Below are 16,424 nucleotides of genomic sequence, written 5' to 3' on the forward strand. Positions count from 1 at the left end.
CTTGCCCAATTGCAATTTAAACTGAGCACCAAGGGGCGCCTGGGTGGCTCAGTTGGTTAGGCATCTGCCTTTGGCTCAAGTCACGATCATATGGCCCTGGGATCGAGCCCCACATTGGGCTCCAAGCAGGGAGCCTGCTTCTCCCTCTCTTCCCAGCTCATGCCCTCTTGCTATCTCTGTCCATTTGTCTCTCTCAGATAAACGAATAAAATGTTTAAAAAATAAAAATTTAAAAAATAAACTGAGCACCAAGAGTCACCACAGGAGGATCGTCAAAATGCCAAACACATAGCCCCCAGTTCACTGCATGTACCAGCAGTCCTTCGTGATGATCAGAATCAATTGTTCCTCCTTATAATAAATTTTTCCTTGCCCAGTTGTCTGTTGGCATAAGGAGACCATGTGATGGGCAGCTGTAGCTTTACATTTACCAGGACCTTTACTGTGTTGCTTGGTGTTAGCAGCACCTCTAAAAACCACGATATCTAAAATTATATGGATAGAAAACACAAATTTCTCCAGTCAGTCATGATGATGGAAATGACGATGAACAAAGGCATATCTTATTTCCTGGAGCCATGCTTTTACCTCTTATAGATATAGCACATATGATAGCATTAGTCTAAAAAGTCTCCTTGCATCTTGAGATAGTGCCCTACTCACACAGGGTATCACATTCAAGCTGGTGACTCAGTTGCTTTGTTGAACTGTTTCCACTCTTCTATCAGGTTGGCAACTTCTGAAGGGCGTGGTATGGGGTAGGATGAGCAATCCCATGGTCATGTGCCCACTGCCTCACCTCCTTTGCCATAAAATGAGTCTTTGGTCTAAGGAGATGCTGTGTGCAATCCCATGTCAGTGAATCAGACACTGCCTGAGCCCTTGGTTAGTGTATAGGCCAAGGTCTCATGGGGGGAAAAGATAAATCCATATCCAGAGTACTTGTCAATCTCAGTGAGCTTTATCTAGGATGAGAGGGAACTTACATAGTAGACTTATCACAATGCCTTTCTGGTCTGCCCAAGGAACTCATATTTGATTTCCAGTAGCAGCAGTAGCTAAATCAGCTTTGGGGAGAAGAAATCCATGCTGTTGGGCTTAGACGTTGCCTCCATCTCTGCCTTCATAATTGTTTCATTAGTGAGCCTGTTGAGAGGGCAGAGGCTGATCAACTGGCCAAATCATCCTATTTGTTTGGTTGGTCAGCACTTCTGCTATAGTGGTTCTTGGTGTGTGGTCATGCAACACAAAGATCTTCACACCTTATGACCTCTCCCATAGGTCCATCTATATCTCTCATCCCCAGAGCGTCTTATCCCCTCTCCTTTGTGCTCCTTAAGACTAGCCAAATCATCCGTCAATTCCCCAGAGCCCATATATATATTCTTACCTTAAGCCACTTTTCTTTCTATATAAAGTCAATGACCAGATGCAGTGCAGGTGCAGAACTCTACTCTCTGAAGGATTTCCCTCATCAATCTTACAGGGTCACAAGGGAAGTTGTTGTGCAGCAACAATCCATTTTCAGCTTGTGTCAATATATCGAGCTGATCCATCTATGAGTTTTCTCCATCAGTGGGTCATAAGAAATTCTCTTTGTGGTAGTAAATATGAGCTGAGGGAAAGACATTAATGTAAAATTGTATGTGACATGAAGATCTGGGCCACCAGCTTATTTGTGTCCTATGGACCTGCTCAGTTCCAGTTCGGGATATACCATATCCATTCCATAATGGATTGTACTGAGCTTATTTGACCTTTTATCTTGATGGGACTGATAGGACCCAGGTCATGATAGGTAGTTTGGCATGTGTTTGATGGATACTTACTCCATATTTAGACAGTCTGTCTCTACCAGTGCTCAATAACAAGTCAAGAGATATATATATTTTTTAAGATTTTATTTATTTATTTATGAAAGATGGAGAGAGGCAGAGACATAGGCAGAGGGAGAAGCAGGCTCCTCGCAGAGAGCTCAATGTGGCACTCAATCCCAGGACCCCAGGATCACAACCTGAGCTAAAGGTAGACACTCAACCACTGAGCCACCCAGGTGCCCCAGGAGATATTTTTCAAATGGTGTATGATACTCTGCTGCAGGCAGTAGGCCTTGCTCTAGAACTTTAGAAGTCTGTGCTGGAATCCCCCTTTGAGGGCTTAAAAGAAAGAACCTCTAGTCAGCAGCCCACTCTACCCAGACACCTGTAGGACCACAAAGTCTGCTGGCCCATATAGTCCAAAGAGCAACTGCTTTTACTACAAGGATTTTTCTTCCTCTAGGTCCAATGCAAAACTAGCAACCTTTCATATCACGTAATAAGGTAGAGAAATATTCTTAAGCATATAATATACCAAAAGGTCTGACAGTAGTCATGCTTCTTTCTTAGCAGTGATGGGCTCAAGGCACTCACTTTTTCCTTACTTTGTCCTTACTAAGAGCAAGGTACTTGTTTGTTCCTTTGGAGGGCCTGTCCTGGCATGCTCCCAATCATTGAACACTTATAATTCACTGCTGTGGTAGGTCCCTGAATCTTTGGAGAGTTTATCTCCTACTCTCTGGAGCATTTATCTTACTAAAGCATCCAAAGTACTTGAGTGGATCAATATTCTTCAGAATGTCCAGCCTATCCAGATCCTTTCAGACTACATTATGATAGGGTGCAAGAGAATCAATATATCCCTCAAAATAGATCATGACTGTACACTGTTGTCCCTTCCATATAAATGCTAACTGCTACTCTTCCTCTTTCCTTATGGAAAAGAAAGTACTGACCAGATCAATAGCTGCATACCTCATACTGAGGCTGTGAGGATCTACACTAGTAAAGAGCACATATGACAGGGATGCCTGGGTGGCTCAGTGGTTGAGTATCTGCCTTCAGCTCAGGGTGTGATCTTGGGGTCCCAGGATCGAGTTCCACATCGGGCTCCCCACAGGGAGCCTGCTTCTCCCTCTGCCTCTCTCTGTGTGTCTCAAATAAATAAATAAATAAATAAATAAATAAATAAATAAATAAAATCTTTAAAAATAAAAAAAAGAGCACATATGACAGAGCCAGTGTAGCTGAAGCCTCTTCCTGGTTATGTCTATAGTAATACATTGTCATATGCCATGATCCACCTGGGTTTGCAAAGACCAGCCTGGCAATTATGATGAAAACCCCTACCTTTGTATCAATTAGGTCAACTAGTGTCACACTTCTGTCTGTCATTCTTTCCAAGAGGCAATTCTGCTTTTGATTTGCTACTCTGGTGTGGGAATGGGCTTCCATGTGGCTTTTCCTACTACAATAGTTCTTGCTCCACAGGCCAAGAAGCCAATAGGACTAGTCTGCCAAGCTAAGTATGTTTTTACCAAATATATATTCAGGAATTTTGGGAATTACCACCTGTTGGTCTATGAACCCGTTAGACTTACCATGAGATGGACCAGAGCCATGACTCCATAAAGCCAGAAATCAACATTAACTCAGACCTATAACCAACTCAGACCTATAACCAACAGCCTTTGATCAAGCTGGGTATAACCTACTCCTGAATGGATGGATACCCAAGTAAATAGCTTTATATTCCTTTAAGGAAGTACTGGAGAATCACTATCCACTTGCCTCCGTGTTGCAGAATTCATCCTTAAGAGACTTGATCTTCAATCAATGAGTGTCTGAGAACTGGCTCCAGTTTGGAACTTGGGCAATTGATCATGAGTTTCAACTGGGACCTTGGGTTTCTGTTCTCTTCTTCATCCTTGTTCTATTATGATGCCATATTTACCAACTACTGAATAACCTATTATGGATGCTGGATGTTAGATACAGGGCTGAAAAAGATATAGCCCATGGCCTCTTAGAACTTTTCCCTTCCACCTTCTCTTGATCATTTTCTCTTAACCACACAGACTGAAAGAACCACATATGAAGACAGAGAATGTTGTGGATTCTTAGCAGTTAACATATTTGAAAGTAAAAATGACAATAATAAGAATGATTAATATTGAGTAATTATAAAGTATTTTACCTATATTATTTGATGTCATCCTCAAAATCCTGTGAAAGAGGATTCTTTATTTTGTGGGTGGGAAATTCATACTTACAGAGATAGCCAAGGCTCATCCTGCCTCCCCAGAGCTGTTTATGACCAAATGAACATGAGAGAGATCAAAGCAAAAATAGAGATTCCCTCAAGTTGTAATTTTGACCAGAGGAAGCCAAATTCCCCAGAACTCTTAATTCACAGAGGGTACCTATCTAAACAAGTTTCTCTCTTCTGATTTGAGCCAACCTGGAAATGACGGAGTTCAAAACTCAATAGAGTGTCACCTAATTCAACCATTTTCCATCAGAAACACATGCCATGTACTGATCCCTGAGGAAAAATAAAAACCCCACTATACTGTACTAAAAGAGTTCAAAGCCTATTGAGATGAACTTGTATACACTGAACAAGTAATGAACCACAGAAGGCTCAATGGATTAGTTGCACACTGCCTTAGCTCTTTCATGAATCATGACAACACTTCAGTAGGTTTTGACTAGCATTTAAAAAATTAAATAGACCATAACTAAAGAGAATATTATCAAGTAGAAAATTCCAGGTTGCATCTCTTATAGGAAGAACATACATTGTTTTTGTGAGGTTTTGTTACTTTGGATGAAATAAAACCTATTTCTTGCTATGAGTTGTGGTCAAATTTTTTGAAAAAGACTGTGTAGAACATAATATTAAGATAATTTAACAAACAGACAAAACAAGCCAGCCTCAAATCAAGGGGAAAAGGAAACACCAAGCTGGCATTACATAAAGAAAAAAGTGAATGACTAAAGCAGTAGTACTGTGCTACTTGGCTATCTGAGACTAATATAACTACAATTATTTCTCTATCCTACAGGGTCATCTCAATGAAAAATGACATAAGCAACAACAACAAAAGAGCTTAATGCTTCTAGACTTTCACTGATGGTGACCTTCTCTCAGAGTCATCTAGGAGAACTAGGTGATTGTGAGTGTCCAGTCACTTCACCTCATAAAAGAACCTCTTTCTACCACCACTTACACATGCTGAACACTCACATCTCCATAAAGTGGATCTGGGGGAAATGACTTTAGTACACAGGCCTGAGCAGGAGAGTCATATGTTAACAACGAGGGCAGGGGAGGCTGACATGGGCTTGAGATACTTGCCAACACTGCTTAAAGGAGGCAACTGTCATTTTTTATTCCCACTTGCCACCATTCTGGTTCACTGCATAAAAATCCAGAATCTCTTCCTTAGTGATCCACTCTGCAACATAAGTCTTCTGGCTTGAGAGTTATGCCACTGTGAATCAAAAAACTACAAAATGAAAAAGAGGAGATGTATAGGTTTTTTAAGCACTTTGTATCCAGAAAGGGCTCTATATGAGTCATGCCTCATATTGAGACAGCTCTCCTCTTCCCAAAGAGTTCCAAGAACCTCACCCTACTTATCACTCATTGCCTCTTATCTGGGAAGCACCAGCAAGGATCCTTATTATGGATTCCCCAAGGCTCCAAGTCCTAAAATGAGGCTGCATTAAATACAGCCTAGAGAAGGATATTCATGCTTCTAACCACCCCAAGACAGTACAATTCCAAAGTCACAATGTATGTCAGTAACAGGTAGTTTTATGCTTGATTCATAAACTAAATCTCTGAGTTGCTTGAATGTTAGAAATTCAAGTCACACCAAGCAACCAGAAACACAGTCAGAACTGATTTGCAAAAGGGGTGTTAGAAAAACAGTTCCGGAGTTTTGCCCAGAACTTGTTTGTGCTGTGTCCTCAGCCAGAAGTTTCTTCTCTCCTACTCTGCACCAGGTTGACTTCTCATTCTCAGGCCTCAGCGAAATGTCACCTTGTCAAAAAGCCCCTCCCTGGCCACCCTGCCTGAGTCAGGTCACCCAATCAATGCTTTCTCAATGCATCCTGGTCTTTCCCTTCACAGCACTGATTGCAATGAATAATTATATGCTGATTTGTATGTTCCATTGTTTAATATCTCCCTCCCCAGGTGACTAGAAACTCTGTGACAGCCTGTGGGTTCACCCTGGACACCCTAGCACACGGCCCCCAGCACCTGGCACTCAGAAGATAGTGAATGTTTATTGAAGGAGTAAATGAGTTCTGTTTATGAAACTGAATTTTGTTACCTGTTACCATTAAGCCATCGGGTTTGCTTTTGAATTATTATCAAAATAGTAAGTGTGTATGTATACTCCCGTTTATAGCAGCATTACTCACAATAACCAAAAGGTGGAAGTGACCCATGTCCACTGACAGATGAATGGATAAAATTGTGGTTATATATACAATGGAATATTTTTCAATCTTAAAAGAGAAGGACATTCTGACATGTCCTCGGCTAACCTTGAGCACATTATGTTAAGTCAAATAAACCAGTCACAAAAGGACAAATACTGCCTTATTCTACTCTATATGAGGCACCTCAAGTAGCCAAATTCATAAAGCCATGAAGTACAATGGTGGTTACCAGGGGCTAGAGGGAGGGACAAATGGGGATTCGATGTTTAATGGGTAGACTGTTTCAATTTGGAAAAATGAAAAAGTTCTGGAGATGGATGCTGGTGATAGTTGTACAACAATGTGAATGAACTTAATGCCACTGAACTTCACCCTTAAAAGTGGTTAAGATGGTAAATCTTGTGTTATGTGTATTTTACCATAATTTTAAAACTAAAACTAAAAAATACATTTGGAAGTCTGAAGTGTTTATTACTATCCACATGCTTGCTTTTGGTATTACGGCAAATGGCGCATATTTTGTATAAGTGTTAATGTATAAGTACTGAAAATGTGGATCACCTACTGAAAGTTTTGCATTCTGGCTGATGTTGGTGGAGGTTTCTTCCCTTCCCTTGCCTAATTGGAGAGCCCCTCAGGATAGTCCTGTGTCTGACACATGGCAAGTATTCAGAAATACACACTGAAAGGATGGCTGGAGGTGGGACAGGATGCATAGGTGTACAGACAGGTGGGTAGGTAAATAAAAGGATGGTCATGATAAAAGAAGTTGTTTAAAAGTGTGTTAAGGAAGCTAAAATTCATAGCCTAGATTTTGGGAGTTGGGAATACCTTATTTCCTTTTTTTTCCTTAAGGATTTATTTATTTATTTACTTATTTATTTATTTATTTATTTACTTACTTACTTACTTACTTATTTACTTATGAGAGAGAGTGCACACAAGCCGGAAGAGGGAAAGAAGAGGAGAGAAAGACAAGGAGACTCCAAGCTGAGCTTGAGATCGTGACCTGAGCTGAAGCCAAGAAGAGTCTGACGCTTCACTGACTGAGCCACCCAGGTGCCCCAGGACACCCTATTTTCCCAAATCACTTCATTCCCTTTCCTAATGAAAGGATTTAACAACGAATATCTTTCAATAGTCAAATCTGGCTGAAATCTTAAATAAGAAAGAATTTTGAATTGTATTATACTGTGTGTTTCTGAAAGAAGTGTTTTATTCACAAAGAGTCAAAAAAATTATAATCCTATTCTTCATGGCAAACATTTATGAGCTGCCATTATTATTATCAGATGTTAGGGGAAAAATAATTGGGGCAGAGAGAATACAGTACCCTGCTTAAGAGCATATAGCAAAGAAGTGGCAGCAGGGGCACAAGCCAGATCCTGTGTTGTTAACCAGTAAGTTCTATAGCTTTCTGGAAGGGAAAGGAAGGGGTGGGCTCATCTTCCTAAATTGAAAAGCCAAGTTATATTCATCTACTTGGTCTATTTTAATGCTCATATTTGAATACAAACAAAGCAGAAAGGGGCTTCTGGGTCTTCCTCCAGACCAAATGAAATCTCTTCTTTCCCAGGTTGCTGCCCCTCTGCAACTGAGAGCCCAGTCAGAGGCCCCGCAACACACATTGCCTCACTCACTCTTCCTGTAACAGGGAATAACTTCCCTTAACACTCCCCAGTTTCCAGAAGGCTGCATTGTTCTTGAGTCCCATTTTGGAGTTCCAGAAGACCTCATTTCCTCTGGTTATTCTTTGACCTTCACCAGTAAGTGGGAACAGAACCAACTCATCCACTCTCCTTTGCTCTAGTTTGCCATCTCCTAAGGAAGCTTAGAAAATGTCCTTAGGGTGCTAAGACACCAATATTCTCAATACGCTTTAACACTATAGGAACATAAGCTAGGTGTGGTGTGCACTGTGGGGGCTGGGGTGCCAGGAGGGGCGGCAGTGGCCGAGGTGGGAATGAGGAGGGAAGTCATCAAGCGAGGAATGATACAAAAGTCTTTGGTGACTGTTTCTAGACAACACCAACTTACCCTAAAGAAAGGCACCAGGTACACCCAAAAGTGCCATTTGAAATGGAATTTGTTGTAATAAAGAAGTTTTATTATTGCTATCAAGTTTACCAGTTGATACATAAGGGTAATATTTAAAAACAAATTTTAAAAGAAAAAAAAAGTGGGGCACCTGGGTGGCTCAGCGGTTTAGCGCCTACCTTTGGCTCAGGGCATGATCCCAGTCCTGGGATCGAGTCCCGCATCCGGCTCCCTGCGAGGAGCCTGCTTCTCCCCCTGCCTGTGTCTCTGCCTCTTTGTGTGTCCCTCATGAATAAATAAGTAAAATCTTATTTAAAAAATAAAGAAAAAAAGTCATTTGAGGGGGGTGGTATGTTTACCAGCCCTTTACTGTCTTTGAGATGTCATTTATCATCATTGCTGGGGTGCCTGCCTGGTTTTTATGCTTTAAACAAGGCTAAGGAAGGCTTCCTGTGCCGAAAACGAATGGTACGTGTGTTAGGGTTGGGCCGACACCTGCAGCTGTGTGCTCGCATGACGATTCCACTTAGCGGACCTTCCATTTCCCCCTCTGAACTCTGGCCATCCTCTGACAATGCAGACCGGCTCCTGGTAATGCTGAGACCGGCCGGACCCCCAGGGTCTCCCCACGAGGAGGCCGGAGCCACCGCACACCTATCCTTCAGGATCAGATTCAAAGCGTTGGCAATTTCTATGTGAGCCTGAGAAATCTTTGTATTACTCTTACAACTTTTATAAAGAATAAAGAAAAAAAAAAAACTAGAACTTCACAGTCTGGAAAAAGCAAACAATAGAAGGAAACGATGAAGACACCATGACTTTTAAGCTCCAGGGAACAGCACAACTTTGGTGACAGAGGAATTTCAGACTCTCCCCCTGCCCCACCCCACAACCTTTTTGAGATCAGGGTAGAAAACCCAAAAGCTGCAGGTCCCCTCAAAAGAAAACACTAGGAAGGAGTTCAGGGTTTTAGTTTCGCCTGATGCAATTTGCATCTCTATTTTCAATCTTTATTTTTATTTATTTATTTTTTTAAGATTTTAGTTTTTTATTAGAGAGAGATTGAGAGAGAGAGAGGAAGCACACGTAGAGGGGAGAGGGAGAGGCAGGCACCCTGCTGAGCAGGGAGCCTAATACGGGGCTAGATGTGGGGCTCGATCCCAGGACCTTGGGATCATGACCTGAGCCAAAGGTAGACAGATGTCTAACAGTTAACAGACTGAGCCACCCAGGTGCCCCTATTTTCAACCTTTAAAATAAACAAGCAGATTCCATCATATTTGAAAAGTCAGATGACATAACAATAAACTAACCTAAACATAGTATACATTTTCAAATAACGTGTTCAATGCTTTCTTCAACTCCTAGCCTCCTTTTCAGATGCAGGCTCTATAAATTTAAAACATTAATGCCAATTATTTGTAAGAGAGGACCATATCTACCAACCAAAAAAATCTGGAAACCCAGAGAAAGTTGTGTATTTATTACACCTTTATCCAATGTATCTTGGGTCTGGGAACCTCCTGTATTTATCTCTCTTGTTTTCAAGTCTTCTGCTTCTTTTTTCCAACCACCAGATGGGTTTGCCCTCAGGAACCGCTGAATACAACTTACATGAGAACAAGTGCAAGTAAAATCAAGTCTCACTCAAAAGTTATATCTGACTTTGGCAACAGTGTGAACTGGAAGCTTACAAAATGACATAAGAGTGAGTGATTGTGTGAGAATTGATAAAGCTTTTTTTTTTTAAGATTTTATTTATTTCTGAGAGAGAGAGAGAGCGCAAGCAGGAGCAGAGGGGAGAGGGAGAAGCAGACTTCCCACTGAGCAGGGAGCCCCATGTGGGGCTTGATCCCAGAACCCTGGGATGGTGACCTGAGCTGAAGGTGGTTGCTTAACCCTGGTGCCCCTTGAGCAAACTTCTTAACCAATGATTCTTGGGTGTCTCAACCGTCAAAAGCTTTCTCACGCTCCAAGTAAAGGATTGCTGGTTTCTGAGGCCTGGAGCTGTGGTCTGTGGCTCTAAACTCTCCCCTTGAACTCAGGAATGATGGAGAAGACCTCACAGAGCTGACTGGGCCTGAGGAGCAGGCTAAGAACTGCTTCTCCATCTCACAGACTCTGCCCAAGTCTCTAAGGCAGAGGTTATTGGCAGGGTGTCATCGTTTGTTCCTGAGCTGAAGCTTCAGGCTGAGCTCTAGAGGCACCTGCATAGTGCCTAACCACTTAAGCTTCACCCCTGCACCCTGACCACAGGGTTTTACCCCCTTCTGCTGATCCGGCTTCCACAGATCCCAACAGAACACCAGATTGTCTGGAATCGTGCTGTGGCTGTGATGTAGGTTTTAGCACTGGGAGCTGCCCACGCATGGGCCGACCCACCCTCCTCAGGGGAGCGCTCCCCACTTAGGCATCCATCTGCTGTGCAGTATCTCCTACCTTCTAGGGCTATCTCCTTCCCTTGGTCCCAATAGTTCAACTTCAATAAAGGGAAAAGTTAAGCCAAAAAAAAAAAAAAAAAGCTTATGAGAGGAAACTATAAACATCTTTTTGTCAATAAAATTGAAAACAGATGAAATGCACCCAAAATAATAATAATAAACATCAGGCTGATATAAAGGTCATTTGTTCTACATGTTGGTTCACCTGTCAAGGTCAGTCCAGCCCTGATGTATCCCAGAAACTACAACTCTCTTTTGCCAGAGGGAGCGCCTTCCTTGGGCAGTAAGCAGGGGTACAGGGCTCACTAGAGGCAGAAGTGACACCATAGCCAAGTGGTCTCGTTTGAGCTTTTCTTTTCTTTTCTTTTCTAAAGATTTTATTTATTTATTCATGAGAGACACAGAGAGAGGCAGAGACATAGGCAGAGGGAGAAGCAGGCTCCATTCAGGGAGCTTGATGTGGGACTCGAGGATCGCACCCTGAGCCCAAGGCAGATACTCAACCACTGAGCAACCCAGAAAACCCTCAAGCTATTCCAGATCTTGGCTGGATTGAGGACAGCTCACCAGCAGTCCCACAAGCCCCTGAGGCAGGAGAAGTGAGGAAGGGTGGACCCTGCACTCGCCCCTGCCACTAAAACTCCTCTGTTTTCCCCTCCTTACCCAGAAAAAAAGATCTGTATGACAGCGAGCCCCATGTAGGAAACCCTGTCTGCTCTGTGTTCTCTCCCCACTGGTCCCCTCACCGTCTCCTCTCTAAGGTGTATCCTCAGGAAGCTCTCACTTGGTCAAATCCAGGTTTCCATATAAAGGAAAAAGAACAGGAGCTCATCCGGTTGCACACACAGACACACAGCAACAGAACACCCATACACAGTACTGAATTGCTCTGATACTTCACTTCCCACACGCTGCCCTATAACTTGGCAATACCCCCCTGTGGATGGGGTCACTTCCCCACCTCCTCACACTGGGCTCAGCCTTGTGACTTGCTCTGAGCAATGAGGGGATAGCCGCCGACACAGGGCAAGCAAATATTTTTATCAGTGGCTTGCTCTCTTGTACTTCCCAGAAATAAAGATGTCCCAGAAGAAAGATGAAGGACACCAGGACCAGAACCATTTCCAGCTGGAGCTCAGGGCCTCTGACTCGTAAGAACTAGTAAAGGACCGTGGTTTTAAGCTCTCATATTTGGGAGAACTTTGTTACATAGCATTTTGAGGCAATAGCTAACTGATACATCCTTTTGGATTTTCCCACCTGGGTCTGTGTCAACTTATTGCACTGTAATTTTACTTAAGAATAGAAGACGCTTTAGAGACAGAAGGTTCTGGAAGAAGAAATTCATACATAGCCTTTCACTTATTCTCAGCCCTTCCTCTGTAGTCTCAGCTTCCCATGTCACATGGCAGACTCTTAAATGGTGGAGGTGTTTATACAACAAAAAGGAACAACCTTCTGGCTGTTTTCATTCCTGTCCAGCTTTTCTTTAGAGGCAGAAGGCCTGCAATATGTCCCTAAGTCCCCCAAGACCTAATTGGTGATTGACATCTCCTATTGATAGCCATCAGCCCTTTGGCCAGCCCCATTTTACTGCCAGACTGGGTCACACACATTACCCATGCAAGGAGACAGGAAGTCGCTTCCAAAAGTGATTCTGACTCACAGGTTGTGGAAGACAAGCTATGGAGGCCCTAGAGAAGCCAGAGCCCATTACCAAGTTGGCTTCCCCCCCTTCTGGCTTACACAGAGTCTGAGAAAATAGCCCATGAGGTGCTTAATGATGAAGAGCACTGGGGCAGGAATGTTTTAAGCCAGGACTCAGCACCCGCCCTGTTCCACCTCCCCCACCTCCCATGTCCACCTGGCCCCCAGGGCACAGCCTCTCCTCTCCCGACCTGGAAGCAGGGCCTACTGATAGCATCACCATTTTATCCTTAAGGCCACACGCATCTTAGGCCTGGGTTCTGCTCTCTGGGCCAGCTAGTTCTGGCGGGGTTGCACAACCTGTTCCCACACCTCATTCCCTATAACACACAGTATCTCTGAGCCTATGCGAAGATCAAATATCATTGTCTGAAAACCAAAACCTTGCACCATTCATTGCCTCCGTATTTTATTTGGTTTTCTTGGCCCCTTCTACCAAATCCAGAAAGTTCTCCATCTTCTATCTTCTCTTTCATAAAATCTTAACTCTGCATCTTCCCTCCATGGTCGGGTCTCGTGTAAAACATATGGCAATTAGTGTTTTCTTGCTTCAACTGCATTTTACTCCTCCTGGAAGCACACCTATTCTACAAAGGATTTCATCAGGAAAAGCCACGAATCACCTTGTCCCCATTCTGTATTGAATTATTAATGCCACTCACGCTGGTAGATTTCAAGTTCCTTAATGGCCAGGAACTTAGCAATCGGTTTGGTTGGTTTCCTCTGCTGTGCAGCTCTGGATTCATTTACTACTTCAAACAGAAAATAATGAGAGAGCAACAGCATAAAACCTCAAGGAGTAAAATGGTGATTTTCTTAAAAGGTACCAAGAAAAATTGGGACAGTGTGGATTATTCTGGTGTTTCTCACCCCAAAAGTGCCACAGAAGTTGCCCTTTTAGCATTTTGCTCTGGACAAGTCCTAGTGTGGAGATGGATGGAGCTGGCGGGGGGGGGGGGGGGTGGTGGAATCCAGGAGGAAGGTGGCCTCTGGGTGGGTAAGGTCCATCCCTGGCAAGATGACACCAGAAGTCCATGCTGAGGGCCCAGCAAATGCCACATCAAGATGTGGGTTCTTGATGACCTGGCTCCACACCAGGCCAGCAGGTCAAGGGAGGCAAGGCCAGGGTGCATAAAGTACCTCCCTTCCGGTGACCCTCCCCACCCCTCACTCATCTTCCCTCCCCTCCCCCCACCCCCAGCTCTTTATCTTCGGCCTGAGGATTGGCTGCCCAGGCATTCCATCCAACTCTGTTCTCCTTGCAGAATCTTCCTCTCCTTCATCTCACTGAAATCCCTTTCTATCAACTACTAGAGCTACAATTTACTGAGTCACTCAGAACTTCATAGACTTGGAGCTCACATATTCCAGAGTTTAAATAAATTATCTCATTTAATCCTGAAAGCAGCCCTACAATGACATACGAGTTATTATTATCTTGATTTTACAAACTAGGAAATTAAAGCCCTAAAAGTTCCTAAAATGCTCAAAGTTACAAACCCAACAGACATTTGGACCCAGATAGCCTGACTCTCAAAACTCTGTCTTTCTAGAGCTCTGCACCCCTCCTTCCGGTGGCGACCTCAACAAAATATTTAGGCAATGTATCTAAGGAATATGAGGAATTTGGGGTAGTGGAGGAGCCTTCCTTTTAGGCAAGGACCTTCTCAGCACCTTGGAAAGCCCGGTGCCTGGCACAGAGTATGTGCTCAATAAACATCTGTTGAATGAACAATGAACACCTTGCCAGTAGCCACCTTCTCCAACACTGCAGAATCCTGTCCCAAAGTTGCTTTGTCAAGATATTCTTTATTTATGTATTTATTTCAGTGAGAGAGAAAGAGAACACCAGCAGGGGAGGTAGGTAGGGGCAGACGGAGAGGGAGAAGCAGACTCCCCCTGAGCAGGGATCCTGACACCAGGTTCCATCCCAGGACCTTGGGATCATGACTTAAGCCAAAAGCAGACACTCAACCCACTGAGCCATCCAGGTGTCCCTGCTTTGTCAAAACGGAGAGTAGGACTTTACCCAGCACTAACTCGCCACTACTATTTGGTAGATGGATAAATGTAAAGTGTCCAAAGTACACCCATGTGTGCAAAGACATATTCACATTTGTTGCTCCCTAACCAAACGTAGCTATCTCCAGAGATCCCCATTTCTACTGATGTTGAAAATTTTAGTCTTACTAATTTCATGATAATTTAGCCAATTGCAATTTTTTTTCAATCCCTTTTGGGTACTTGGTCATTCAGACATCACTTCCCATGCCTTCCCATTTCCTTCTCCCCTTAGGGTGATCTAAGTTCCCTGGAAAGGAACATTTCTTCTAAAAGACTGAAATTAGGGGCATCTGGGTGGCTCAGTGATTGAGCATCTGCCTTTGGCTCAGGTCATGATCCCAGGGTCCCAGGATCCAGTCCCACAGCAGGCTCCCCACAGGCAGCCTGCTTCTCCCTCTGCCTATGTCTCTACCTCTCTCTATGTGTCTCTCATGAATAAATAAATAAAATCTTAAAAAAAAAAGACTAATTATTTCTGAATAAAATGTCTTAAAACCATAGTCTTGTTAGTAGTAAGTGCTCCAGTCTGCATGGAGACACAGGCATGAGTCTCCTTTGGTTGGCCAGGGCTGCCCTGCCAGGCATACGCAGTGGATCTGCCACCAAATGGGCAGCCCAAATGTGGCTCTTGAGGCTGGGCTGTGCCAGGGCTTCAATGAGGATTCCAGTGGTTTCTGGAATTACTGCAAAGAGACCTTAGATGCAAATATCTTTCAACAGAAGGGATGGGACATAAGAAGGACTTCCTTCCCCACAAACTGTCATGGAGCCTACTCTGACTTCTAGGAGCTTGACGATCACACTGATGGGCCCAAATATGAACTAAAATCACCCCCACCTTCATCCTTGTTTTGCACCCTATTATCAGTAAAGGCAACAAATAAGCACCAAAATTTTTGTGGCTGAACACAATCAAAACGTATGTCTCATCCAGATAACTGCAAAACAAGAGCTCCCCTCTTGCCACGTCCTTTCAACGCAAAGTTCGTCCCTCTCCCGGCAGATAGAGGAAAGTGTGGTAGGGGCATCTCTGATTCTTAAAAACCTCAGCCCCGAAGTGACATGTTTCACTTCCACTTGTGTCCCCGTGACTGATCTTTGTGCCCCTCCTCCCCCCGTCCCTTCTTCACAGTTGACCCACTTTCCCTGTGTGGCTGCAGGGGCCCCGCAGGAAACCAGACGCGCACAGGGAGGCGACACCTGCCAGGGCTCCAGGTGGAACCTCTTGGCTGCTTGGGAACCTGACGTTAAGAGGCGAACATTGGGGACCAATAAACCCGGGTTAAAGTCTCAACCCACCTCTGCTATGCTAGACAACCTTGAGGAAATGACTTGATTTGTAACTCAAAGGGACGCATGAAGATACACTTAAAACATTTAGCAGAACATTCGGCACGTGGTACATGTTTGATAGACATTAGCTGCTAGGTTCACTGAGTTCTCCTAGGCAGACTGCATGGGCCAGAGCAGGTCCCCAGGCTCTGTGGCATCTGCTTCTGGCCACTGGAACCATCTGGATGGAACCCATCAGTTGGGGGAGAACAGTGAGCCCCCTTGCCTCTTTATCCTCCTCGGAGCTGCCATCACTAAAGAAGAATTGAAGCAGAAACAGATTCAGGGAAGTCCAGGCAGGGAAATGGAGGAGGGCAACCAGCAGATGGAGGATGTGCTAGAAGGGAGTAGGTGGGGGTTGGCCAGGAGTCTGAGTGAAAAGCAGGATCAACACAGAAGACTCAAGCTACATGGGGCATGCCCTAGACTTCTCCCAGTCCAGCCCCTGTCCACTTCTCAATGGATATGGGTATGGGTGCTGAAGGTTGTCCTGTCCGAACTGCGTTGGGTAATGATTCACCAAAGCATTCATCTCAAAAATGCACTCACGATATTCACCATTTGTGAA

At 43.9% G+C, this 16,424-nt stretch overlaps 1 protein-coding gene across 3 annotated transcripts in view; it reads right to left on the reverse strand.

The window, feature by feature from the left end:
* Nucleotides 1-531: 531 nt before the first annotated feature.
* LOC144300597 (uncharacterized) overlaps nt 532-16,424 on the reverse strand; it is a 112,774-nt gene continuing 96,881 nt past the window's right edge. For 2 of the 3 annotated variants that reach the window (XR_013367369.1, XR_013367374.1), the window contains exons 3-4: nt 1,391-1,615; nt 532-1,146 (exon numbers count right to left, since the gene is read on the reverse strand). The gene's annotated coding sequence lies outside the window, so the exon portion shown is untranslated. The remainder of the gene's footprint in view (nt 1,147-1,390; nt 1,616-16,424) is intronic. The other variant, XR_013367375.1, reaches the window with a different exon arrangement.

Source organism: Canis aureus, chromosome 28, assembly GCF_053574225.1.
Source record: "Canis aureus isolate CA01 chromosome 28, VMU_Caureus_v.1.0, whole genome shotgun sequence".
NCBI lineage: Eukaryota > Metazoa > Chordata > Mammalia > Carnivora > Canidae > Canis > Canis aureus.